General features: G+C 42.7%; 1 long non-coding RNA gene across 4 annotated transcripts in view; it reads right to left on the bottom strand.

Moving 5' to 3' along the window:
• LOC130146659 (uncharacterized) overlaps positions 1-26,133 on the bottom strand; it is a 268,364-nt gene that overhangs the window by 194,588 nt on the left and 47,643 nt on the right. The window contains exon 3 of one of the 4 annotated variants that reach the window (XR_008820973.1): positions 16,047-16,228. The exons of the other annotated variants lie outside the window; for them this stretch is intronic. This is a non-coding gene — a long non-coding RNA (uncharacterized LOC130146659). The remainder of the gene's footprint in view (positions 1-16,046; positions 16,229-26,133) is intronic. 4 annotated transcript variants of the gene reach the window in all.

Below are 26,133 nucleotides of genomic sequence, written 5' to 3'. Positions count from 1 at the left end.
CCAAGATGAACCAAGTGAAGGAGTTTTGTGCACAGACACAGGACATTATATTTCAGGCGGCAAGAAACACTGGATATTAACCATAAGCAAACACATCTCTTATGAATCACACTCATAAAAAAATGCAGGCATTTTCCTCTTATATCCTTCTCACTACACTTAAAATTCCAGAGTTGATTACATATACATATTCTACACTGCCAAGAAGTCTTTTTTTCCAAAAACAAATCAACAATGCAAACACTGACTTTTTTTTTTTCCTATGGGTTACAATGCCTGTGAATAATTGTAAACATTCAATGATGTTGCAACATTCACTGCAAAATAATTGAAGAACCTGGACTTGAGAAAATTTCCATGTCCATGACAACACAGGAGTTATAACTTCATTTCTACTTTTTTTTTTTTTTAATAGAGTCTATTGTCTTGATACAGAAACAAATGGAAAAGCACACAACAGATAGGGAAACAGATAGAGAAGAAAATACATTCAGGTTTCTAAAAGGGTACTGCAAGAAGAGGCAAATAAATTCCAAACAGATTTTTTTTATTATTTTTTGTCTGTGTATCTTTAAACAGTCACTCACTTTTAACCATCTTCTCTGAAAGGGTTAGGATGTATTCTAGAACAAAGAAAATACCTTCATAATCAGAAATCCAACTTTTAGTCATATTAACACTAAGAAAATATGTATATATATACACACACTTAATTATATTGGTAACAAATTCAGAAGGGAGAATTGTTGTGGTTTTTTTTTTTTTAAAGAGACAGTTCTTCACAGAAGTAAATTACTTTATCAGGGATTAGAATACTAAAACAACAACATTATCTTATTACCATTGTTTATACTATAGCAAGCATCATCAGATAAGTGTCCCTTGGTACCATCCCAGCAACATAAGGATCCCTAAGCATAACCAACCGTCACAGCTTTCTCTTTTGCAGCAGTGACTCTCAGGCAGGGAAGCAGGAAAGAAAGGCTGACTGAACACCTTCCACTTCAGAGACAAAACTGATTTTTTCTTAGTGTAACAGCCATTATAGCTTCCATTCGTAAGGCTTCTCATCTCTGAATGTATTGTGGCAAGGATGCTCATTGAATCAACAGAACACCTTTAGACTGACAAACTTGGTACACCATTTCTCAGGTTTGTTTTCCAAAACTGCTTTGATCTTCTCATCCCTTAATGGCAATTATATCAGGTTTCATCTTCTGCCACTATAGTCCAACTGAAGTCAGTTCTTGGAACAAGTACTCCAATAGAAACCCAAAATAAATTAAAAAGTCCCACCACCACCACCTCCTTTAATATTTGCTTGAAGGTATTTATGCAGGATTTAGACAAGCAAACCTTCCCAAATGGAACTGTAATTTATATCCATAGGATCCATAACATTAATCTTCCAACAATCAAATGCTGTACTGTCTATTTTTAGTAACCTACAGAGTTTTTGGAGCAGACTTGAGAGTCAGTGCTTAGTGTAAGAGGTCTTGGGAAGCTGACTGGAGTAGGACTTGTACCGACAATCTCTAGTTATATTTCACAGAGCCCTAGATCTTCCTGAAATGGAAAACAAGGGTAACTATTGCCAAGAACACTAAATTTGCTTGATTTTTCCCATGTAGTGCTGTTTAATGTTCAATTAACCAGCTTGGGTTCTGACCAGTTTGTAACACTGCAGCATGTGCTGCCACTCCTCAGTTTCATTAAATCAGTGAGCGACTGACTAGAAGTTATGATTTAAAATGAAGCTTCCAAGACAGGTCAGCTTCTGTCACATAGTCATTTGGCCAAGCAGCAGCAGCATGGGTGAGATCTCAGCTGCCTGCCCAGGCAGCCTTGAGCAAGCCAGCTTTAGGCTATGCCCCACTACAGAGCTCAGCCGCACATCATCTCCTCACCTAGAGATGCCCCTGGCTACATCCCTGCAGCAGGACAGAGCAGACCCCTGCCCTTTCGACACATCCTGGCTTCCACAGACCCAGATGAAGCCCCAACCCACCCCTCTCAGGGTTAGGGTGCTGGGGTGCTCTGCAGCATGCCCCTGATGGCAGGCTGAGACACTGCTTGGGCATTCTGTAACTCCAGTTCCCCACTTAAACAAAAAGCTCCTCCACCACAAAAGCAATATAGATTTTAACCTATTAACGAACATAAAGGGCACAAGCAAAAACGCCTGTGTAGGCAAATACTGACAATGGGTAACAGTTTCAAAGAAATGACTCAAGTACAGAGTCCTCCTGAGTCATTCCTCCGTGGGATTTCTGCTCCATGGTGACTTTGAAAGGAAGTCTTGCCTATCCCACAGCATCTCTGTATGCACACACGTTGCCTGTGTCCAGTCTGCAGTCTGCAATCTGAATCACTTCCTATGTGCAACTCCATTAACGGGAAGCCTCCTAAAAAAAAAAAAAAAAAGCGCGAGGGGGTGGGAAGGTGGGAATCTAAAAAGAAAAGAGTTATAGCTAGAAAGCACACAGATAACAGTTTTCTTGACCAAGACCACCAGGTATTTCAAATCTAACAGATAACACCACTAACAACATATACAAGCCACCGTATATTAACACTAAAGATTTCCCTCCTTTCTTCATGAAAGGATTCAACTGACTGAATAAGACAAAATACAGCTTCTTCCTTTTATTGTCATCCATCCTTAGTACAGTGCACAATTCTTTAAGTGCTAGTACTCTGACATGGTATATAAAGATGAGTGTTCCTGCTGACATTCATAATATCGTGTTAGAATTCTGATTTACAGCCATATCTTAACATCATCTAATAAAATGACTAACATGGGTGATATACAACAAAATCACAAGCCCTCCAGATACAGACCAGCCTGGGCAAGCCACATGAGTGAGTTATCTTTGGTACTGGAAGGAACTGATGAGGTAATTCCTTCAATAACTTATAAAAAAAATAAATACACAGCTTTAAATCCTAACTCACACTTTATCCCACATAGCAGGAGGGTCCTACTAATTGGAATCTGCAGAACATATGGACTGGAATACATCCCATCATCCAGCACCTCGATATACACACTAAGTCGCTAAGCTTTAGTGCACTATTTACTATTTGCCTTATGAATGTGTCACTGTATTTTACATTACTGAAGTGTACATGTAAAGAAAAAAGGAAGCTTTATTGATGGCAACTAACACAAACATCAAAGACGTAGTGCAAAGAAATCCATTGCTATACTGCCTTTCCATTGAAGCTAAGCAAGGATGGTGGCTCTATGATCCCCTTTTTATATAAAACAGATTCAGAATTTTTTTTCCCTGCCTTCCTGTTTCCTGACTGCATCCTTGTGTAAGGAAGCCTGTGAGCCTTTGAAGCCTCTACCCAAAACAAACATGAATCTTTATAACTCTTGCAATCTTCTGCCTCTTGGCCACCCAGTGAGAATCTAACAGGATCCCTTGTTTGAAGGCCACCACGGAATAATACTAGCAGGGGAAAAGAAAAAGAAGATGAGGTCCAAATATAATCATTACATAATATTTTTCTAATGAAATATAAAGCTGCTTTAATCTAAACAACATGTTAAGATCTTGATTAATCAGCTTTGAAGAACGGGCAACATTCATCAATTTAGCAGTGAAACGAAAACAAGTAGAAACAGCCTTTAGACAAGAACTCTAAAAATTACACCTCTCAGATAAACGGGCAACAGTATTCCAATGTTAACACCTCTCCTAAAAGGGCATTCCCTGGCGACATACCAGCCTGTGACAAGTCACATCACCCAAAGCATGCTTCATGCAGGGGCAGGGTGGTGAAATCCCGGAGAGGCAGGACCAAGCACTGGGAGCGGCTGCCTGAAGCTTTTAGGATCCAGCTCCTCTCACCCCAGCCACCATTGCTGGTGCAAGCGGAACAGTACAGCACATGCCATCGTACAGGTGACGAGTCAGTGCCAGAAGGATGCTTCCATCCTCCAGCAGGGTATGCCTCCCAGCTTTAAACACCTCCACTCCAAATCAGGCATGGATTTGGTTGTACAAATAAGAAATTAGCTGCCCCCTTATCATGATCCAGTACTGTGATGGGCTCTTATTTATCTCACAAGGTCATGATATACAATATCGTGGCTCCTTTTTACTTCCCCTCCATTCATATTTCTGTGAGCATTTTAATTTCTAGTTTGTATTGAAGCTTTCATTCTGAAGGATCCTGAAGTGCAGTACAGGTTACTTCCAAAGAAAACCTGGATGCAATTCCAATCTAATTTCTTTTTACTACAAAGTTATCCAACCCTAGAAAATCCTTCAAACAAAAATTATACTTTCATGATTTTTCTGATTAAAAATGACTCATAATTTTTAGGTATTTCAAATTCTCACATGCAGTTGCCTTAGTTATTTATCAACATTTATCATCCCACAACTGTATTTCAACATCATTTTTAAAAGAACACTCAGAAGTACACTTCGATGATGTATCATAACAGCAGCTTAATTACAATCATTAATTGCAAGTGCAGAGAGACTGAAACAATGCTCATGCTGAAGCAGTCTCATAAAAAACATTGATCAAGACATATGAATACATATCAATCTTATATTGGCAGCTTTGGGGTTTTTTTTAAAAAAAAATGCTTTAAATTCATATGAAAGTTGCAAAGCACATTTCTGCTGTTATCCTCCAAAAAAAAAAAAAAAATGGGGGAGGAGGGGGGAACGGAACAGACACAACAGCAGAAAAATATATCCATCCATGGAACGCTATGGTCCACCTATAGCGCTTCTCCGCAGCTCACAGACTGCCAATATAAAGGAAAGATACAGGAAAACACACCCTGTATAAGTGACCTAAAATTTGTTCAGAAAATTAAAGGACACATCCTAAGATGAAACACCTTAAATCAAGGCCTTTTCAAAACATTCTCCTCTTTTTACACCACGTGATTTGATAGCATCTCTTCACAATACAAAATACTTTGATCTCCATTTATTTACTGCAGCACCTGCATCCTGGGGCGGGGGTTTTGGTTTGTTCGCTTGTTAGAAAAAGGCACTCCAGAGACAGACACTAATCCTGCCATCCAAAGGTCACGAGCAGAGCAGTGCTGTCGTGAAAGCTCAGTTGCCTGCTCCATTTTGCTCAGTCCAACCTTGCTACGAGATCTTTGCCTACACAAGCGGCCTTTCAATATTTAAAAGCAGCAACAGCCTGCTGGGAAAGCAGATCTGACTCCTACCAGGAGGTATTAGTGGCAGCATATAGCCCAGAAGAATTGCAATAGTATCTATATAGTCTCTTAAGGTACAGAAAACTCTGGTTCTTGAACAGAGAAGGAGAACCAGGCTGTTTGACATGCCATTTGTACAGTAAAACAGTGCGGTACGCACACTGAAAATATATATCGGTCATGTCAAAAGTGGGAGAAAGTAGTGATGTGAAATAGCCACGCAGAAATGAATGCTACAGCCAAAGAAAAAGATTTGGGTATTCAAATGATGTTGAAATACAGTTGTGGGATGATCAATGTTGGTAAATGACTAAGACAATGGCATGGGAGAGTTTGAAATACCTAAAAGTTATGGGTCATTTTTAATCAGAAATTCAAATTCAGGGCAATGAATATATGATTCATCATGACAAGCCTAGGCTATTTCTTTAAAGAGCAAGAACAACAATAACGGTACTCCATGTAGGAAGGTTCTGGATGTTAAATGAGCCAAAGGTAGGAAATTCCATGTAGGAAGTGTACTGAAATGCCCTGACTTCAAACAGCCAACAACATCAGGATCCAGCCCCCGAGCCCACTGGCAGCAGGAATACATGCAGCTGCAAAGGGCATCCCGGACCGCTTGTACACACGAAGCTCAAAACACCACCCAGAAGGAGAGTTCTCTGCAGGGTGCAAAGCAAACGGGTACCACATTTTACAACCTCAGCTACCACCACTTAGTGGTAATCACTTGACAGAACTTATTCACACATTTCTCAATAACATTCAAATAATTATTAGAAAAATAAGTAACATTTATATATATTTTAAGCATAAGCGTATTTCATGATGCTTAGGGGTTTGTTTGGGGTTTTTTTTTTAAACAACATATTTTTGTAAACACAGGCCATAGCAACATACAGCAAGTACCTCACTGTGTAAGCAGACGTGGTACTGGGAAATCACTCCTGTCATCTTTTTTATCCCCCACGCTGCCTAGCACTGCCATTCTCCCGGAACCAGGCATTGCTCTCGCTTTAAGGCAGTGCTGCTTACAGCCCCTTAGTTAGCATATGGAAAGAAGAAAACTTTCCTAACGGAAACATCTTGAATACATGTTAACTGCTGAGAATTTAAGAAACATACCCAACAGAATTAGCAGCTTTATTAAACCCAGAAAACAGAATGTGCACGAAGCAAGGAGAGAAAGGGCTAAACTCTTCCATTCCTTGCTGAATCTCCATTTTTTTGAATTCTGTACAAAGAATGGGGGATTCAGGCTGACCCATTTTGCTGCTGCCTCATCTTCCCTCCATCATGCAAACAGTTCAAGTGAAAATAATCCCTCCACACTCACTGCATATTCTCTGTAAAGCAATACATCAGCTGAACAGTGCACATCATCTCCATGAAGATTTATTTAATGGTCATCATTCAGACTGAGTCTCTTTATGTGGCACTAGATACCAGTTGCATGGGGTAGGGAAAATTATCACATATTTTTATATATATAAATATACATACACACACACACCCCCCATGAATAAGAAAGTCCTTATGTGAGGTTTTGGCTTTTCAAAGGCATTCTTTCCCTTACCAGTAATTGGAATGTAAAAGCAATCCTCCTCCCCTGAAAATTTTCTTTTATTGGGATATTTGTTTCAAATTCATCTAAAAAACCTAAATCAACCAACAAATCTAAAATAACTAAGCTACCATTTACAAAGGCAATCTGGCCGTGGTCAAATGGTTGGTATTTTTATTTGCAGATGATCAAAAGGCCTTTCAGAGTAAAGCACTTTTTCAAAGGCCCTTGGTGCAAGCTCAGTTTATTAAAACTCATCACTGACAACATTAATGTATTCCTTTCTGTGAGATCCAGTTCTGCATTCCCCACAGAAAGTACATCAACCTCCTAAATAAGCAACCCATATAGGCTTGCTTCCAGCTGCTTGTAAGCAGATGAGACTGAAAATACTCCAAACCTGGAGGCTGGAACCAGCTGCTGTCTTTAAAAAAAAAACAAACAAAAACAAAACCAAAAAACCCCACACCACATTTGTTTCATCCCAACATCCTTGTCAATATGATAAAAATAAATATTCTCACAATTTGAAATAGCCTTCTCCTTTCCAAAGTCATGGAAAAAGAATTAACCTTTTCTTTGCAAGAACCCCTTCTCTGGTCTTAGAGACTAGGACAGTAAGAAGAAAAAAATCTTCAGGCACTAACAAAATTAATATGGATTAAATGTGGAGCTCAAAAAGAAAAAAAAAGATATGTCTTTGGTATTTCCAAAAACCTTCCTGAAACAGGAGTTGGCCAGGTCTTGTCTTCTGAGGTACTTAAAATTGTGATATTGAAAGAAATAAAAATAAACAAACTATCATACTTGAGATTCACGGAAGTGTAAACTTCTTTGAAAGATAAGTCCATCCATCTTCTGCAACCCCATGCAGGATTTAAAAACAGACCATATATGGAACATACCATGTATTTTGATCATGAGAAATGTTCATTTCTACACCAGAAATCACCTAGCTATTGGTACAGTGATGGGTAGGAGTAAGCATTAATCCAACACCAAAGCACATAAATCATCATTTACTAGAAGAAAAAAAGCACAGAAAAAAAAGTGTCAATGACTCCTCCTGAAAGAGCTACCAGGGACCACTTCTCCACAGCCTTGATGTCCTCAGGAATTCTCCCTCCCACTCAGAGATAAGTAGCTGTAGTAGACAGCACTTGCTTACTTGGAAGAAAAAAAAAATTCTTAAAAGAAAAAAAAAAAACCACCAAAAAACAACGCATCAGTGTGTTTTTAGCTGCTTTTTGCATGATTTGATCTCTGGCAAGAAGCCTAACAGCAGCTGCCACAGCATGTCAGCTCCCCACAGACCTGAAGTGATCCATGGGATCATGGTTTGGGAATCTTCAGACCAGGTCATTAGGAAAAACCATTAATAACAGAGTTACGAACGCTGGTCAGCAGTGACATACAGCTTTAAGCAAAACCCATCCTTTCTAATTAAACCTATGTTTGCACTCAAGTTGAACACTGACATTTCGTAAGATTCACACAAGAGGCTCCTAAAGGAAAACATGCACTAAATATTTATTTTAATTTAAATGTGCCATGACTCTGATTTGGGCAGGTCTCCTCGCCTCCGCCCGCAATTCCCGGCTGGCAGCGGGGGTCCAGGATGGGCGCGCTTGGCGGAGGGTCTCCCAGAGGAGGCAGCCCCGCATCGGCTCCCTCGGCCGTGAGAACGGCTGGCGCTGGCCGGGCTTGGCGCTAGCTCATGCTCAAAGCAGCATGAAATCACCACTGCACAGGCTGCTCATACAGAGGGAGGCATGCTGCCTCTCCCCCCTTCCCCCAGACAGACGCCTCTGCCCTTTCTTCATTCTTCACAGCCCAGTGACACGCTGCAAGTATGAAGCCTTCTAGATTAATAATGAGAACCCAGCAACCATCGCCCTGGACTGAATCCATTTTATGCGAACTATGAGAACTTGGATTTCTGTCAGTAACAGAAAGAAATTAAACGCAAGGAGAAAGAGTAGGTTTTCCACACAAGCATTTACATCTCCAAGGAAAGAAAGGAGATAAAACCCCCACCAAGACATTTCTGATGCATGTCGTGGGCCAAATTCCTAAACTTTCTTCACCCTTTTTTGCCTTTCCAACTTTGTGCACAGAATAGCATTGCTCTTTACTGATTTTATGTACTGCTTTTATTGTGCTCTTTTATTATGCTTAGATAAGTCTACGTGCTTGGAACAGAACAAGCATCTTCACTGAGGAAATGCGCGCTCAGGTTTAAACACATACACAGTGGTCATGAAAGTGGACACTGGGAAAAAAGTTAGCAGTTTATCATCACTGTTTTATTAACAAGTGCTATACCCCAGATGCAAGCCACATGCATCCTATTTCCAGTGTTGTCAACATATTAAACTTAGCCCTAAAATTATCAGGTTAAAATAAATACGGGATGTTGCCTTTCCTGAAAAATAAGGCATTTAAGGCATGGATAACCTTTGTCCACGTGAGAAAGAGGGAGGTGCTCACCACGCAAGAACAAAAATTATTCCATAGCATGTACCTCTTCTATGATACCCTTTCTCTCCAACATTCCAGCCTAGGAATGGGCAGGAGCATTGCCTAGTCCTCAGGCAGGCTACCAACCTGGAACGCAAAAGCCTGATGGAAGCTGTTCCGGAGATCCCTACAAGCTGCCCAAGGGCTGTACACCAGGCACGCAGAGGTCTAGGCTAACCTGCAGCCTCTTGCAACGCTGAGCAAGTTCAGCCCTGCTGCAACTAGTACCCGCTGACCTTACTAGTTGGAAATGAAAAGAATTTCCCTGAACGATAATTACATCTATATGGGACAAATTCTATCGTTGTCCCTTTCTGACACTATGTAGCTTCCTTCACCTTGTTTGATAAATGCTGCCCCCAAAAAATGTCTGAGAGGGGTTCTTTTCCCCCTATTATTGATGGGATTATTTTCACAAACAAGAAATGAGATTGATCTATTCTAGCCCTTGCCTTAATGAGAAGTAAAGATTGGATAGAAAAGCTGGCTGTCAAAAATTACTGACTATTTAGTGAGAAGAGTCAAATAGACAAAAGCAAATGCAATGGGAGCTCTAGGATCTCAGAACAGGAAATTCTGACAATTTTTTTTATTTTTTATTTTTTTTTTTTTTTAGGAAAATTAGCGAGGCTGTGCTCACACACAGGAATACTTCCTGTGAAGAACACCAAGGTTATTTGCACTCCCATTCCAAGCAGAAGGGGGGAAAAATGGCAAGGAAATATTGGAGCCTTTCTCAGATGAATAAACACTTAAAACAGGATATGGAGAGGAAGTCCAGACTCTACAAAGAACGAAAAGATTAATTAGGAAAGACGACAATGTCTCAGGGGTAAGAAGTGTTGAAACTGTAAAAAAGGACAGAAGCTCAGCCGAGGGGAACTCAGCCCAGGCAACCAGGAATGAGTTTGCCACGCGTACAAGTTCACCTTCTGGAATTTCACTTTGGCTGCCGAGGGGCTCGGAAGCGCTGGCAGCCGGGCAGGGGAGCAGCACAACCGTGATGGAGGATCCCCCTCCCCAGCCGCTGCCAGCCCAGAATAATTCAGATTTTTACCTACACAGCCTACTAATTCCACTAAAGCAATGACTCTGGAGGTCTTTTGCCCCCATTAGGTAAAAAGGGGAGGTAAGTCCAGTTGCACTGAAGCGTTCCACACAGAACTAGGCCATCAAGCCGGCCGAAGTGCTGTAAATGACACGGACAAGACAATTGTTAGAAGTGGCGAGGTGAGAGACAACCGCTGCCTAAGCATTTCTGTCATCACACAAACGACGTGGGCCGAGGCAGCCAGGCTGAAAGGCTCAGCAGGTCCCAGGCTCAGCGTGGCAGCTGCCAGGGTATTTCTGATGCTCGCAGTGGGCCCTGCCTGCTCCTCTGAACAAAATCTGCTGTGTCTTCTCCCACGCGTTTCCTGCCAAGCATGAGGCCACGGGACCCAGAGAAAGTTACTCTAGATAGATTTTTCCATAAACATAAGTTGTAACTTCTCTTCTTCAGAGAGGGAAACAAAAATGCACTAGTGGCCTCTTTGGAGCAATAGCTTTTTCTACCATCCTCTCTATTTTATTATAGTTGCAGTAGCCATAATATTTCTCTCTACACTTCACTGCCTTTGAGCCAAAACATATCCGTTTGTTAGACAAGTCTAGATTTAGAAAACATTCGTTTCATCCTCCACCTATCCATCCATCCATATACACAAATATATTCTATTGAAAACTTTTGCTTTACCAGGGTCTCTAAATATGTCATATGGGGGGTGGGGGGGTGTTTGAGGGATTGTTTTGGTGTTTCTAGGGCGCTCTGGGGTTGGTTTTTTTGGAATTAATGTAAGACTAAAGCCAGCAGTGTAGATGATAAGCTTGCAGGTGGGCAAGTCTTTTCTCAATGCCATTAGAAATGTAAAAAAAAACAAAACAAACCCAAACCAACACATACACCCCAAAAAACCCACCCAACCACACACAGGTACAACCACCCCAGTAATCCTCATGAAATAACACCTGACAGAGCACAACACAAGTCCAACCACTAGCCAGCAGAAGTTAACATGAATTATTATTTTTGCCAAGAAAAAAATATATTATATATATATATTTTGCTGGTGCTAGTTTGTCCAGCTCTGCAGGCCCCAAAATAAAGAGGTGCATCGCCATATTCACAACGTATGGCTACTCAAACTTTTCAAGGATTAAAACGGAAGCTGCAGGTGAACTTGAAGACCTAAGCAAAGAGAAGAAATGCAATATCCTGATGCAAAACAAGAATACAACTCATTTCCTTGATGTGTTTGAATGCTTTTATGTGAATACAAAACCAAAATTAAAGCCCAGTGTTGCTATGGATGTAAGTCAACTTCCCAGGTCTGTGACCTCTGATCAAATCGCATCTTAGTTTATTAGTTTCAGCCTGGATTTTATATTTTTGAGATTTTTCTAGAATAACAATTTGGTAATATGTTAACGGAAAACATTTTGAAAGACATTCATTTACAGGACTTCCTTCAGGGTCTAAGAGTGTGCTTGCCACGACCAAGGTGCCGGTATAAAAATTACTGCAAAAACACATCCAGGCATCAACTGAACCAATGTGACTGGTGCTTCCAGAAACTTAAAGCCTCTCACACAGTCCACACCCTCCAGGAAATGGGCTTTGCAAAAGGCTGTGAAGTTAAATAAATTTATGCCCTCCCTAAGCCTAAGAATAAAAGTAAATTCAAGAACATGACATCCACACCAAAACCATGGTAACCCCAGCTGAAACGGCCTCTCAAACACTGAAACCAAACATAACCAACTTGTAGTAAAGAAGGGCAAAGAGAATGATTTTAAATTATTTTAAACCTTCAATGGCACTCAGAAGTATATGGTCAAAAAAACCAAACCAAACCAAAACAACCAACCACATACACTCGTAAACACACAGCACATTTTACGGCAGCATCAGCTCCCATGGAAATCATGCTCAGCAACCCCAGGCACAGCGCATTAATGCAACAGCAAATGGCAGGAGCTGACAACTGCATCAAGGCTTGTAAAGAGGCCAGATCAGATCAGCCTCTTCACCAAGGACGGACTGAAAACACAGTAATGTGTCCTGTGCTGCTGAAGCGCTTCACAGCGCAATGCTCCAAGCCGTGCACCCGTGGATGGAAAACTCTGTGGGACAGGAGGAGGAGGAGATGCACAACAGTCAGAAGAAATAGGAAGTTGCCATTTCTCTGCCTAATTTTCTATGAGTCAGCCAGTATCATCTTCATCTTAACAAACTGCAGTTCAGCTACTTGTTTCTGACAAACTCGAGAACTGCCCAGGCTGCAAGAAAGACCAAACAGCTGCAAAATCAGCTGTTGTTGTGCTAAGAGACATGGGACAGGCAGCACAGCGCCCCAACCAGCCCTGGTGCTCTGCTGAATACCACTGACAAATTGCAATGATGGTGTCACCAGCCCTGCACTTTGTTACCTCAGAAAACACCTGCTTCCCAAAACGGCCAAAATTAGGGTCAGAAACAGCGGTAAAGGTGGAAGAGCTTGCCAACAGGTTAGCACAACCACGGAGGTGGTGTTGGAGCAGGCTTCCTTACAGGGTCCTGGACCTCTCTTCCAGGCTTCGTGCATCAGAGCATGTATTTGTTCATCTCCCAAATAACTGCAAAGCTGTCATTAATTTCTATGTATTTCACTGCAAACTGGAGGGGAGGTTAATTATTTGCTTTTATTGTTGTTTCCTTCTACAATTATTGATCTGGACATCCAGAATGAGTTATCTAAAGTGTTTTGGTTTTTTTTCTTTCCTCATCCTCTCATACCTCCTCTAAAAGTTAGTGATGTACAACCCATCTACAAATGAGTATTTAAAAAAAAAATTAAACTTTTGCAAAAAGGAGTCCTGCAGAAATATGGACAGAAGAACTAATATAGAGATTCTTCTACAGGAGTTTTTTCAGGATTACTTCGAGTCAGCTGAACACAACCCAAGTTTTTCTACTGTGACGAACAACATCCATCCATAGTCGTGTTCTGCTCTCCCCATAAATTTACTTCATCACAACAAAAGTTGCTCTCGAAATCTATCTATCAGACCTGTACTAGTCCATTAGTAGTTGGATCTAGTCATGAAACCTGTATAAAATCCAATAGAAAAAGTAGATTAAAAATGCCCAAACACTCAAGCCTGTGCATTTAAATTATTGAACTAGAACTAAGAGAGATGATGATAAACAGTCACATCTAAATAATCCTCAGATATTTCAACCACTCTAGCAAATATTTGCTGTTTCTCTAAATCTCCTCTCAGCACCTGTCAAGAGTGCAGCCAGCGACATGGGGGAATAAATACATTCAGCAGGCACAGATTTCCAATAAATCCAGTGATTTTCAGAGCTCACTAATTCCCCTCTCCAAGTAAGAGAAAAATTACTAAAAACCTTAATCTCCCATGTGCTGATACAGCACTTCACAGCTCCAAATCACACCGAATTTCCCCTAGCTGCCAGCCCTGAGCTCAGCAGGGGAGCAAGGGCAGGAGCAGGACATGCGGAGCAGTGACCCACAGCACCCAGGGCTGAAGGTTAATGTTGAAAGACAACAGGCAGCCATAGTGGGAGGAAGAGAAGGAAGAAACACATCAAACCAGAGCGGCACGCATTTATTGAGGAGTCATACTCTGTTGGTTTTCCTTTCCTTCTTATCCTTTTAACATGTTGTTTTCCTGGGTTGCATCTTTCACCTTTTTTTGTTTGTTTGCTTGCTTGCTCCATTATTTACTTATTTATTCTACTGGTATTTTAGGCTCTACGAAACCCATGCTGTTGAAAGATAATGTATTTCTTCAGCCAAGCCCAGCGGTGTCAAAACTCACACAGGGGACCTGAACTGCTATTTTAGAGCAAGCCATATTCAACAAAAATCATTAAAAGGAGACACAGATAAAGCCCTATTGGTGTTTACAACTATGTTACATTAATGCTACTGTGTCTCCTGCCCCTCTAAAGCCTGATACCATTTGTGTGTCTACAAGCTGCTATATTGATGCAGAACTAGAACGCCTGACAGGGCTTCTAAACCCTGGGAGGAGGAAAAAAAAAAAATTTTTTTTTTTTTTTTTTTTTTTTTGAGTAAGCAGGTCTACGTGTAGCAGTTAAAAAAAAATTGAAGGCTGCAAGATTTGTCTGCTTTTTGTTAATATCATGAAGGAGAGCAGTATTTTCTTTCTTGGATTGGACATGCTGCTTTCTTCCCTTAATCTGATCTCCAAATCTCTATGGCACAGAGCTCAGGCACCGACCACATCCTACTGCAAAAATTAGCCAGGGGTGGATGCAGCATGCAGTAATGCCAAGAAGATGCCCATTCTCGCCATTTCGGAAGTTGTGCGCTGCCTCAGGGGACAGGGGGAATCAAATCTGCATGGCCCGAAAGTGGCCAGTGTCACTGATAGAGGTTATGAGCATAGCACAAAGGCAGCGCAGTATGTGTCAGCATTTGACCCCTGCCACTTGCGTATTTGCATCCCTTCCAGTCACGCTTCCTCATTTTGTGGCCGTCCCGCTACAAACGGCCTTTGTGTCCGTTCAGCATCTTTGCTGCGCTGAGCTCACACTCTTATCAAAGGAAAACATTTTGAGAGGATGGAGGGTTTCGCTGTTGGTTATTTGCCTCCGGAACTCAGGAAAGCCTACAGTCAAATTCTCACTCCCACCCACGCGTTTTCTTGAATGCTTTGCACAAGCCTGTTAAGCAAAGGCACTGGGAAAATACTTTGAAAACCCCCAAAGGATGGGCTCGTGCACCTCAAACAGAGCTCAAGCGGAATTCAAAGCCCTGGCATGTGTCCCACCCAGTACCTGCTGTACCAGGAAGCCCACAGGCACTTGCACTTCCACCATTAACTTCCACTCGGCACACACCAAGACGACAGGAGGACTGAGCACAGGCATGGCCACAGCCCCATCACCACTGCTGAGAGGAGAGAAGCCCCTTTCCCTTTTTCCTCCACCCCCAGAATGGGCAGCCCTGGTTCTTGCTCCCCCCCAGCCCCCAGCGCAGGCTCTCCCTGCCCTCGCACCTCCTGGCTGCCCCACAGGGCACCCACTCACTAAAGCAGCAGAAGAAACACGTTTTGGTTTTTTAATACCAGATTGCTTTTCCACGTGTTCTGCATTGCAAGGTGGTAGAAGGGGGTGTGAGGAATGACGCCCAAAGGGAAGCCACAGGAGTGGGAAGGCAAAAGCAGAAACTCCTCATCATCAGCAGGCTTCAAAGCTGTTCAACACATGCTGTTGAGCCGTACCTGGAGCTTCAGGGAAAATACAGCAGCAACTGGAATTACACTAAAAACAACCCCAAAACAAAGAAAAGACAACCCACCAAAAAAAAAAAAAAAAAAAAAAAAAAAGAACACAAACACAAAAAAAAAACCCACAAAAAACCAACACACGCGAACAGTCCCACAGACAGGGAGAAAGGCTAGGTGTGTGCTGTGAGTCGCCAATGCCACATAAGCTTCTCGACCTCATGGTCCTTCGCTCCCCAAAGGGCATCAGAACCACAAAAATATATGAGAGCAGCACTTCTTGATATTGTGCTATTTTACAGAACAGCACCCAAGATTAACTCAGCCACAGAAAAACACTCTGGTTTATCAGGTCAGGACATTCCCTAGGAGGAAGTCAACACTGTTTCCACTATCAAACTGCTTATAGATTTTTATCTGGTGATGGCTGAATGTAAAAATACAGAAACTAACCCGAGGGAAGGAACAAAGCCCTTGGGACAAGTACTTCTTCACTGTATGTCTGGGCTGGATGTAAAACTGGCACCCTAGCAGCTTTACATCCACTTCACGATCAACCACCGTGACGGACAACCCACAGCTGGGAGGAAACAAGTCTCACATGAAATCCTCACGTTAGGTCAGGCCACGGGAAGCTGAGAGACAAAGATGAAGCCATGTATTAGTGTGATATTACTCAGTATGTTACTTGTTCCACCCAGCTGCCCATAAGACAAAGGTTAGATGTCAATGAACAGTAGCATCCTGTTCTCAAACTTAAAAAAATATTATATTTACATAAAAGTTTTTGATGTGTGCATGTATGTATATTAAAAAACACTTTTAACGTTCAGGTTTTTCATTAACAATTCTTGTTGCATCAAGTAGTAAGAGTACAATCATTTGGATTGCATCATGGTAAAATTATGATACACCAATTCAGCGTCCCCCAAAAAAATTTAAAAAAAAAAAAAATAAAAATCACAAAACCAAGACCAAAACAACCACAACTCTGGTTGAGATGATTGTATGCATTACTTACAAACTACTAGACTGAAAGTATTCAAATGAATTTGGCAAGAGCTTTCCCAGTGCATCTCATTTATAAGCTTTGACAGGCCAAGTTCTGTAGGTGAGAGATTTGTTGAAATTATACTCTTGAACGTTCCTTCCAGCTGACAACATGGCTACGGGAATGAATCCTCTCCCACATTTATCGGAGGGACTTCACTTTTAAAGAAGGAAGATATTGGGAAATAAATCAATAGGAGCATCAACCAGCTCCTGTGGGGCATTCACTCCCAGCTGCTCTCCAGAACGTCCTGGGGAGATGGCAGCAGTGCATCACAGACGTGCATACACTTGGCAGTGACAGGGCAGAGAAGGACCACAAACTCAAAAAGCCATCTTCCTTTTCCTTGCGTACACTAAACACGGGGCAAACAAAACAAGACCCTCAAACAGAAGTATTATTGCGCAAAATATTTTCACTCATCTTGAAAAAGATCACCATGAAATCTTTTATTCTATGTGTACATGTTTCTACAGACCATATCTCACTAGTAATATCACCTTTTTCCTCGTATTATAACAGGGCATCACAAAAATTTAGTAAAATGTATGCATATTAAGATTTCTATGCCATTAATTTTCTGTTGTTAGAATTGCTGGAAAGGATAGCTGCTGGAGTCCCACACTTGAAGTTTTTCAAAACATTAATGTATACAAATCCCTCTAATGCCTTGAAGTCTCACCCAATCCCAGGTACATAGCTGAGCTGAGAAAAGCCACAGACAGGCTTGTTAAACAGAACTGAGAATATTTTTCCTGAACCATCCTCACTGCAAACCCCTCCTTCACATTCCTTGGTCAGAATTCTGCCATTTTTCAAAAAATAATGAAATGAATATTCAACCATCATTTAAATAGAACCTGCCAGGACAGCACCCGCTGCATTCCTAGGTAATCAGCAATGCAAATTCTAATCTGGGGGTCAACACTGGGTCTTCAATACAAAAAAATAGGTAGCCCAGCAAAAATAAGGAGGAAAGCTATCAAGGAAAAAGAAATATCAGTACCATTTTACAGGTGAGGAATTAAGGCACAAAAAATTGCAGGAAGAGAAGAAAGCCTCATAAAACATACCTAAATGAAATTTGAATAAGAAGCAGAAAAATAATACAGCAGGAAATGAACAAAAGCAATTTTTAAAATATGAAACTCCTACTTTTGAAGGGCTCTTCCTAGTGTATGTCATCTATCAAAACAAATTTAGTGCGATAGGGAAAAACTGCACCAAGCTAAGCTAGTTATCTCTACCTGTAGCATCCCATGGATAAATTCCATTTTACAGACTATAAAACAAAATATATTTAAAACAAAAAAAACAATATCACTTCTTATTACTACACTGAAATGCTACACTAAATTTAACACTATACTAAACCTCAAAGGGGCCGGGGGGGGCACCCAGTGAGGATGCCTCACTCCTTTCCTCCTGCACTCATATAAAAGTGACAGCTGGAGTAGATATTTTTCATCCATACAGATCTCATTCCATTGCCTGTGGACACTCAGCACCACAGAATCAGCAAGATATGGAAAAAACATATTGCGACCACAGTTTACTTAAAAGGAAAACATGTTTTTTCCCCAAAGTGCTAGGCTATTCTAGAGGTTACACCTTTACCCGCCACCACTGGTCTGCAGATCCTTCAGAGTAAAGCATATTTAAGCCTCATTAACAACAACGTTTCTGGCCACCGAGTTTGTTGGATTTGTTTTGGGGTGGGGTTTTTTGCTATTAGTTTATATTAACTTTAGAAAAACTGTTCAAGGTTCCTTTTCTCTTTTGAAGCAGCTTTGAATGCGGCACAGGTCTCAAAGAAGATAAGCTGTTTTATCTCACTTTTCCAGGCACCAACAAGGATAAGGACCAAAAAGCTGACAGGACATATCTGGGAAAATTATGTACACTTCCACCACACACAACTTGGAAACACAGCAGAATCTGGCCACGGAAACATGCATCAGTAGTTCACTGAATAGCATTAAAACATCATTCTAAAAAAAAAAAAAAAAAAAAAAAAAAATAGGAGAGACAGACAGACAGAGCTCAATGATGACACTGGTAATAGATGAGGCTGCGTAATCTCACTACTGTCACAGTAAACACCGGTATCTAAACACTGCACATGAACATGCAGGGAGACTCCATTTATTATATAATTTGTCTTTTTACCTACAGATTCAGAGCTTGGCTTAAAAATAAATGAAGAGCAATGACTTCTGGTGAACTTTCCCTACTTTGTAGCCAGTTCATTTCCTCCTCCTGGTGAAAGTCAGTTGTATGCCTGTATGCCACACATCCTGCTCCAGGCTATCACTCAGATGGGAAAACTGTGGTTCCTGTATTCCTATTAGAGTTTAAAACCAGGAAATACATCCGTTATGAATTTTTTAAGAGTAAAACACATGTTAAAGACATTGGCAGAACTCTGGAAGAAAATTCCCAAGACTATAATCACACACATGAGAAAAGAAACATTTAAAAATATATTAAAACATACAATGCCTTCAAATTTATCAGGAAGCACTGCTAGAAGTGACACCATAGAGAGCTGAACAGTGTTCAAAAAAATCAAGAATTCAGCATGGGGAGAAAGGGGGCACCAGGAAAATGCACTCCAATTAAGTTCTTTGTTGCAGGCTGTGTACAGGCAGGAATGCTGCAGTTCAAGGGAGACCTGACCCCTTTCTCCCTCTCCCATCCTTCCCTTGGGCAAAGGGAGAGAGTTCCTCATATCACATAACCCTACAAAAGCGCCTTGCAATTTAAAAATAGCTTTTGAAAACTATTCTGAAACCAGGAAAGCGCCCTAGCTATAAGCCCAATACGCACAGCTTCTTCATAGCTATTCGCACAAAAAATAGCAGCAGTTCTTCACAAGCCCATTGAGAAAAAAACAGAACAATTTGGAATTTAAGCCCCACAGCCTCAGCCCGGGAAGCTTGGCAAGAGAAGGTAGCGCAGTGATTCACACTGCAGCTTCTCACATCCTGATATAGAGCCGCTCGCTGGGAAGGCTCCCAAAGCGTTTTATAAGCAAACTATCAGCGCAATCCCCATTCATCACCAAAACGCAGTCCTTCATGGCAAGGGTCAGAAGCTTCTCAACAACATGGGGGAACAGCTTGGAGAAGTTCAGGGTGGGAAGAAAGTTGACTACGGCATCATGCAGGTGAGACTCAAAGGAGAGACTGGGGAGCAGCACCCTCCTCCGCACTGGGACTGACCCCGTCAGACGAGAAGATTTGGGCAGAGTAAATGCTGTTGACACCTTTGAGCAACCTTTTATTGACAAGTGGGCATAACCACGAGTGGAGAGGCTCCATATGGAACCCACCGCAGCACAATAAAGGGTTTTGGAGCATAGTGGTGACTGCATGGAAGAGCCCCCCACTGAACCAGCCACAGAATCACAGAATCGTTTAGGTTGGAAGAGACCTTTGAGATCACCAAGCCCAACCCTTAACCCAGCACTGCCAAGGCCACCACTAAACCCTATCCCCAAGTGCCACATCTACGTGTTTTTTAAACACCCCCAGGAACGGTGACTCCATTCCCTCTTGTCTTGTCGCTCCTTCCCTGAGAGCAGAGACCGACCCCCTGCCCACAGCCCCCTGTCAGGCAGCTGTAGGGAGCCATCAGGGCCCCCCCGAGCCCCCTCCTCTCCAGGCTGCCTCCCCCCTCAGCCTGTGCCCCAGCCCCTTCCCCAGCCCCTGCCCGGCTCTGGACACGCTCCAGCCCCTCAGCGTCCCTCTGGCAGCGAGGGGCCCAGAGCTGAGCCCAGGGCTCCAGGGGCGGCCCCGACAGGGCCCGGCGCGGGGGGACGGGCACTGCCCCGGCCCTGCTGGCCACGCCGTTTCGGGCACCAGCCAGGGCGCCGCTGGCCTCCTTGGCCACCTGGGCACGCTGGGGGCTCTGACCAGCTGTTCACCAACACTCCCAGGTCTTTTCCACCGAACAGCTTCCCAGCCACTCTGCCCCAAGCCTGTAGTGCATGGGCTGGTGTGACCCAGACCCATACTACTCAAGAGACCAGGGCATGCACCCCTCTAAAGGGTAGGTTACTCCAGCTGTGTTTAACTTCACACACACAGCTTCAGTAAGAGAAAGCCAAACACATATTGTGACACGTTTTAAAATTAGCTTCCTCCTATATAAATAGCCAAACCTATTTATCCCTGATATGCAGAGTTACAACACACACCTCAAAATTAAGAAGCGAGTTAAATGGTTGCAGGCAGCCCTCCCAAATACATACATGACACAGGACCACAGACCTGTTCATGCTGGAAGGGACCTTTGAGGTCAGGTGCAGCCTCCTGCCCAAAGCAGGGCCAGCTGTGGGATCAGTTTGCTCAGGTCTTTATCCAGCTGTGTCTTGAAAACCTCAAAGGGTGGAGATGGCAGATTTTCTCTCAGCTTGCATTTATTGATGACAACTGAGGAGCAGGAGGCACAAGTACTTCAGCCTTACCTGTGTCCACTGCCCTGGAGTCATCCACCCTACCCAGCAGCAGGCTTCAATCAGCCTTTTCCTACAGGTACAAGTGGTAGAAACTCTTCTTGTGGTCCTGAATACCACTTGCACACATCAACTCCAGTTGAGATTTTGTAACACCGGCCCTGCGTGCTTGGACGATGTTTCTAAATTCCTCTTTTACTGCTTTCTCCTCCTCCTGTACATGGCCTTTTTGCATTGGAGCTCCATCACATTTTGGGAGACCAGACTGGCTGGGCAGGATTGTTTTCCCAAGTGAAGACTGCTCCTGCACTTGGAAAAGATCGCCCCTCAAGACATGTCCAGCTTTCATGAGTTCTTTTGAGTTTTCTGGTACCAGCTGCCTGAATAAGCTGAATACCCGCTTGCCTGAAATCCAGGGTCTGTCATCATGCTACTTGCGTTTCTCACTCCCCTACGGATCTTGGACTCCTCTATTTCATGGCGGTTACAGCCAAGGCTGCCATTATCATTCTCCCAGTGACTTCTGCCGTCTTTGTGAATAGCAGATGCAATCATGTGTAACACCTGTTTGACCCCTACAAGGCCCTAACAAGAAGTTAATCCCGATACTCTCAAGAAACATCCTTGCTGATTTGAGTCCAACCATGTCACTCTTCCAGCAGATGTCAAAGACCTTCCAGTCACCTGTAAGAGTCACAGGTTGTGAGCCAGACACTTCCTCAACTTTCCTAAAGACTTTGTCTGCTTTCTTATCATCAGGTGATGTGTAAGAAACTCCCATCCTGGTGTCCCCCATACTCGCCTGTCCCAGTCATGACCCACAAGCTCTCTACTCGCTTGTCACCTGTCCCACAGATGAGCTCCATACATTCACACTGCTCCTTCATTTAGAGGAAGACCTCCTCAGTCCTCACCTTCTCTTTCTACCTGTCCTGAAGAACCTGATCTGTCACCCACAGCACCCAGCCCCACATGCTGTCCCACCATGTTCCCGTTACTCCAGCAGAGTTGGAGCCATCACCACACAACGCTGCACTAGCTCCTGCTTGTCTCCTGGCCTGCGTACATTTCTCTACACACACTGGAGGTGACACTTCCCTTTCCCACATGAAATATCGGCTCCACTGGGCCGGCCAGCATGTTTGACAATATACCTTTGCCCTACGTTGTCAGGTGGGAATGCAACACTGACGGACCACAAAAGCCCTGGTGTCCTACAGGCAGGGCAATGAACTTTCCCTGCCCCAGACAGCCAGCAAAGCAAGCAAGGCAAGAGAGAAGCGCGATCACCTCTGCTCCATAAGGGAACACAGAAGCATGGGAGATACAGATGAACAGGAATTTTATCGCAGTGAAACCACATCTCCTGACACCAGCCCAGTGCTTTGACCACAAAACTGTTCCTTCTCCCTCTGTCGTAACTGTCTAACAATTTGTGACCGCACATAGCGGTTTTGAGAGGACTGAGGAGCTTTGCTCTGCTTGCTTTAGCCTCCTCCAGTCACCCCCTTTAACATTCAGTCCATGTCTGCCCGCGGTCTTTGGTGACACAGAAGCATCAGAATAGTCACATTGCACATTGTATACTTTAGGCCTCCAGCCTTGGTCCTGTGACACACTCCATGCAATCGATGCTCCTACCAATCGCTGTAGAGAGAGAGATGTTTCAGCGTGGAAAACGCACAGCACTTAAGGAAGATGAGCTACCAACTCATAGGCACACCACCCACTGTGGTGGGCTATGTTTTTAACTATAAGCTTTTGACGTGCACTCACTTCAACAGCTGCTGTGATTTAAGGCTTTAATATCTCTCCCACCCTCCTCCTCCTTTCTTGCCTGTTACCATATGCCAGACCAGCAAGCCAAGCCCTGGGAGCAGCTGCACGTATGCTTCATTACCACCAGCTGCTGTTCAAGCTAAAGACACTGGACACTGGACTGGAGCAGTTCAGATGCATTCACAAGCACTGGTCTTTTTTCTGCAGTGACCCTGGGAAAGGTGTGCAGCCACCAGCAGCACTGAGCAGCTTCTAAACCTGCATTCGTTGGTTGACATTCCTGGGTGTGATACCGTCATCCAAGCCACTGTCTCAAGTTGGGGCAGGAGGAATGTGTTGACAACTCTACTGAAGAGAAACAAAGCAAAATGTGATGCTTCATTGTCAATTCTCTTTGGAATATATAGTATTATATATATATATATGCCTGCATATAGTAGGCAACCATTTAGGAAGTCCCTTCCACTAATAAATTTAAAAGAAAAAAAGTCAACTCTAGAATACATTTCCCATTTAAAAAGCGTTGACTTTACCACCTTGTTAAGCACATCTAAAACACGTCCTTTCAGTAGCTCCAAAAGTCTAGAGTATATAAAAAAAATATTAAAAAATAACTTCTCACTATTTGAACTTGACACAGGAATGCACCAAACCAACATTTACACTGCTACAGCAACTAAATACATACAATTACTTGTTAGAAAAAATGCTCAGCCGAGTAGCACAAATACTGAAATGCACTGATCACTGTTTGATGTCACTGCAGACCAGAGCTGAGTTCCTGTAGCTCATCATCTTTTCAGTTTTGGGGGGGTTTGGATTTCAGTCATTTTGGATACTTTCAACCTCATATTGTCTACATTCCCTCTGAAGTACAGACTTGCTACTCAATTTTTTGAGTTTGTGCTACTTCATGTGGGGAAAATTATAACGTGAAGAGGGGATTGTTGTATGGTCATTTTTAAACATTACCATTTATCTTAAAACAATCTTAGGTATAAATTCCAAACCAAAACCCACTACATTAATTTAACACATGGTAACCCAAGCAGATAAACCAGTTGGAAATATGTACCAATGAATACAGACCGACACTCCCAGGGCTAGCAGATCAACAACCACTGCTTCTTTATTCATTGCAATGGCATAACTCCTCAGTTAAGGCTCTTGCTTTGACACCACTCTGCTCATCACACATGCTGTACAATAAGGACGTTCCAAGGCTGCATTGCTTTTTCCCTTATAGAAGGCCTTGTGTGTCCCTCTACTAATGACACTAATCATCTAACAGTATTCAAATCAGCTATAGCAGAAGAGAAAATTTTTTTCCTTACCTAATAGCATTAGTGATGCCTTTGCTAATGCTGCAATACGATTTTTATTTAAACCCAGATCATCAGCAGAAAACTGATTTGCTGTTAGCGGAAATGGGCCAACCACTAACTTCTGCAGCCTAAAAACCTCAAGCAAACGAAGGAATGTCTTACTTCTCTGCTCTGTGTTTACATCATAAACAACATTAACACACATAAGCCAGTTCCAGGACTGTGATTAAATCTGACCAGCAAGGCCATACACCTGCCCTTTTGTTTTAAGGAAAGGGAAAGAAATTCAGGGTCTCTGCTACTCTAAGGCAGGCAAAGATTTTTATCAAGTTTTAAGAGCTGTCATTTGCACAGATCACTGTGGGTAACACTTTCTCCATCAGTCAGAAATAAGGGTCTCTGGTGCTTTAATACACATGACAGCTTGGAGCTACAGGTACATCAAGTGTTCCCTGCTTTTTTCCCGTTAATTTTTCACTCCTGTAGTCCTAAGCTCTCACCCATTCCCAGCCCAACACCTCACCTACCTCCAACAGAGACAAAAAGACCCACACACCACAGCCTCCAACAAGCTAGTCTGAAAAAGAATAAGGATCACAGAATAGCTGCCAACCATCCCACATACCAGAATGAGTAGGATGGGAAAAAACTGAGGCAAGCTGAAGTTGAGGTGTTGAATTAATGCTTGGTGGGCCAGGTGCTGGTCAGGAAGGCAAGAGAAGGTGTCTCCAGAGACTCAGCATCCCACAATGAAAGGAAAAAGAAAAAAAGGGGAAAAGGGAAAAAAGAAAAAAGCCCATACACACACAAAATGAACACCACCAATTACTGCTTTGCAGAGGGAAGGAGGAGTCTTTGATACTCTGCTGCACGCTCAGATTTCTGGAAGCTATTGTGCAGCTGCTGGATGTCACATCTGGTAGCAATATACTAACACACACCACCCGGCTTTATCTCCCCTTGTTGGCGAGCACACCCAACCCATCACGAAAATGTCAACAGAACAGCAAGAGATGTGTGTCCACATGGAAAGAAGCTGGCACAAGAGAAGTCACACTGATAAGAACAGAGGAAACATTTGAAGAACCAAGCCCAAAAATCAACCTTCCCCTTCAATTTAAGCCGTATGTACTGTATTCATCGCATCTGTATGGAACCTTGGACCTGACTCGATCAGGGTTCCTGGCAGTGCTGAGGATGTCCTGGCAACAATATGTCCTTCCCAGCAAACAAGGTGCCATTGGGGTCGCTGTTGTGGAGACGGAGCAAAACCAGCAGAAGCTGCAGCTTAAGTTGAATACTCGCCAAGTAAGCCCCACAAAGACCATGTCAGTGGGTGCAGTATACATTCCAGTGGCTCCCAGACTAGCTCAAGGATCCAGTCTTAGCCTTCAGGGGTTTCCAGAGGTTTGGCTCTAAATACATAAAAATCTCCCTCCATTCATGGGGTACGTAGCTATTCCTGGGAAAACGTGGCTCTCTGTGCTGAAGGTAATGATAGCCAGCAAACAAGTACTTCATGCTCCCCACAGCAACATTGAAAAGAGAAAACTAGGACTAGAAAACAAAAGCTTCTCCACAGACTGTCCTCAGAGCCTTTTATCTATCATATTTAGTTTTCAGACTCTGGGAAGACATTATCTTTTTGCATAACACCACACAAACGCAATTGCCTTGACTGGGCATAGACTAGCCCATGTCTTACAACCCAATATATTCTCAAAGTAAAAGGGAAAAAAACACTCAGACATTTGTCATTTGCATTTCTCGCTTTTCTGGAAATACAAGCAAAAATGTCTATATTTGTCTTTAATTATTTTAGTATCTCTACGGTATTTTATTTTGTCAAGACAACTGGCAGCAGAAAGGGCGTTTTCCGCCTATCTCTAAAGTAGACACCTGATATAACTTGAGATAAACACCAAT

This window comes from Falco biarmicus, chromosome 3 (assembly GCF_023638135.1).
Source record: "Falco biarmicus isolate bFalBia1 chromosome 3, bFalBia1.pri, whole genome shotgun sequence".
Classification (NCBI taxonomy): domain Eukaryota; kingdom Metazoa; phylum Chordata; class Aves; order Falconiformes; family Falconidae; genus Falco; species Falco biarmicus.
This window is presented reverse-complemented; position numbering and strand designations above follow the sequence as displayed.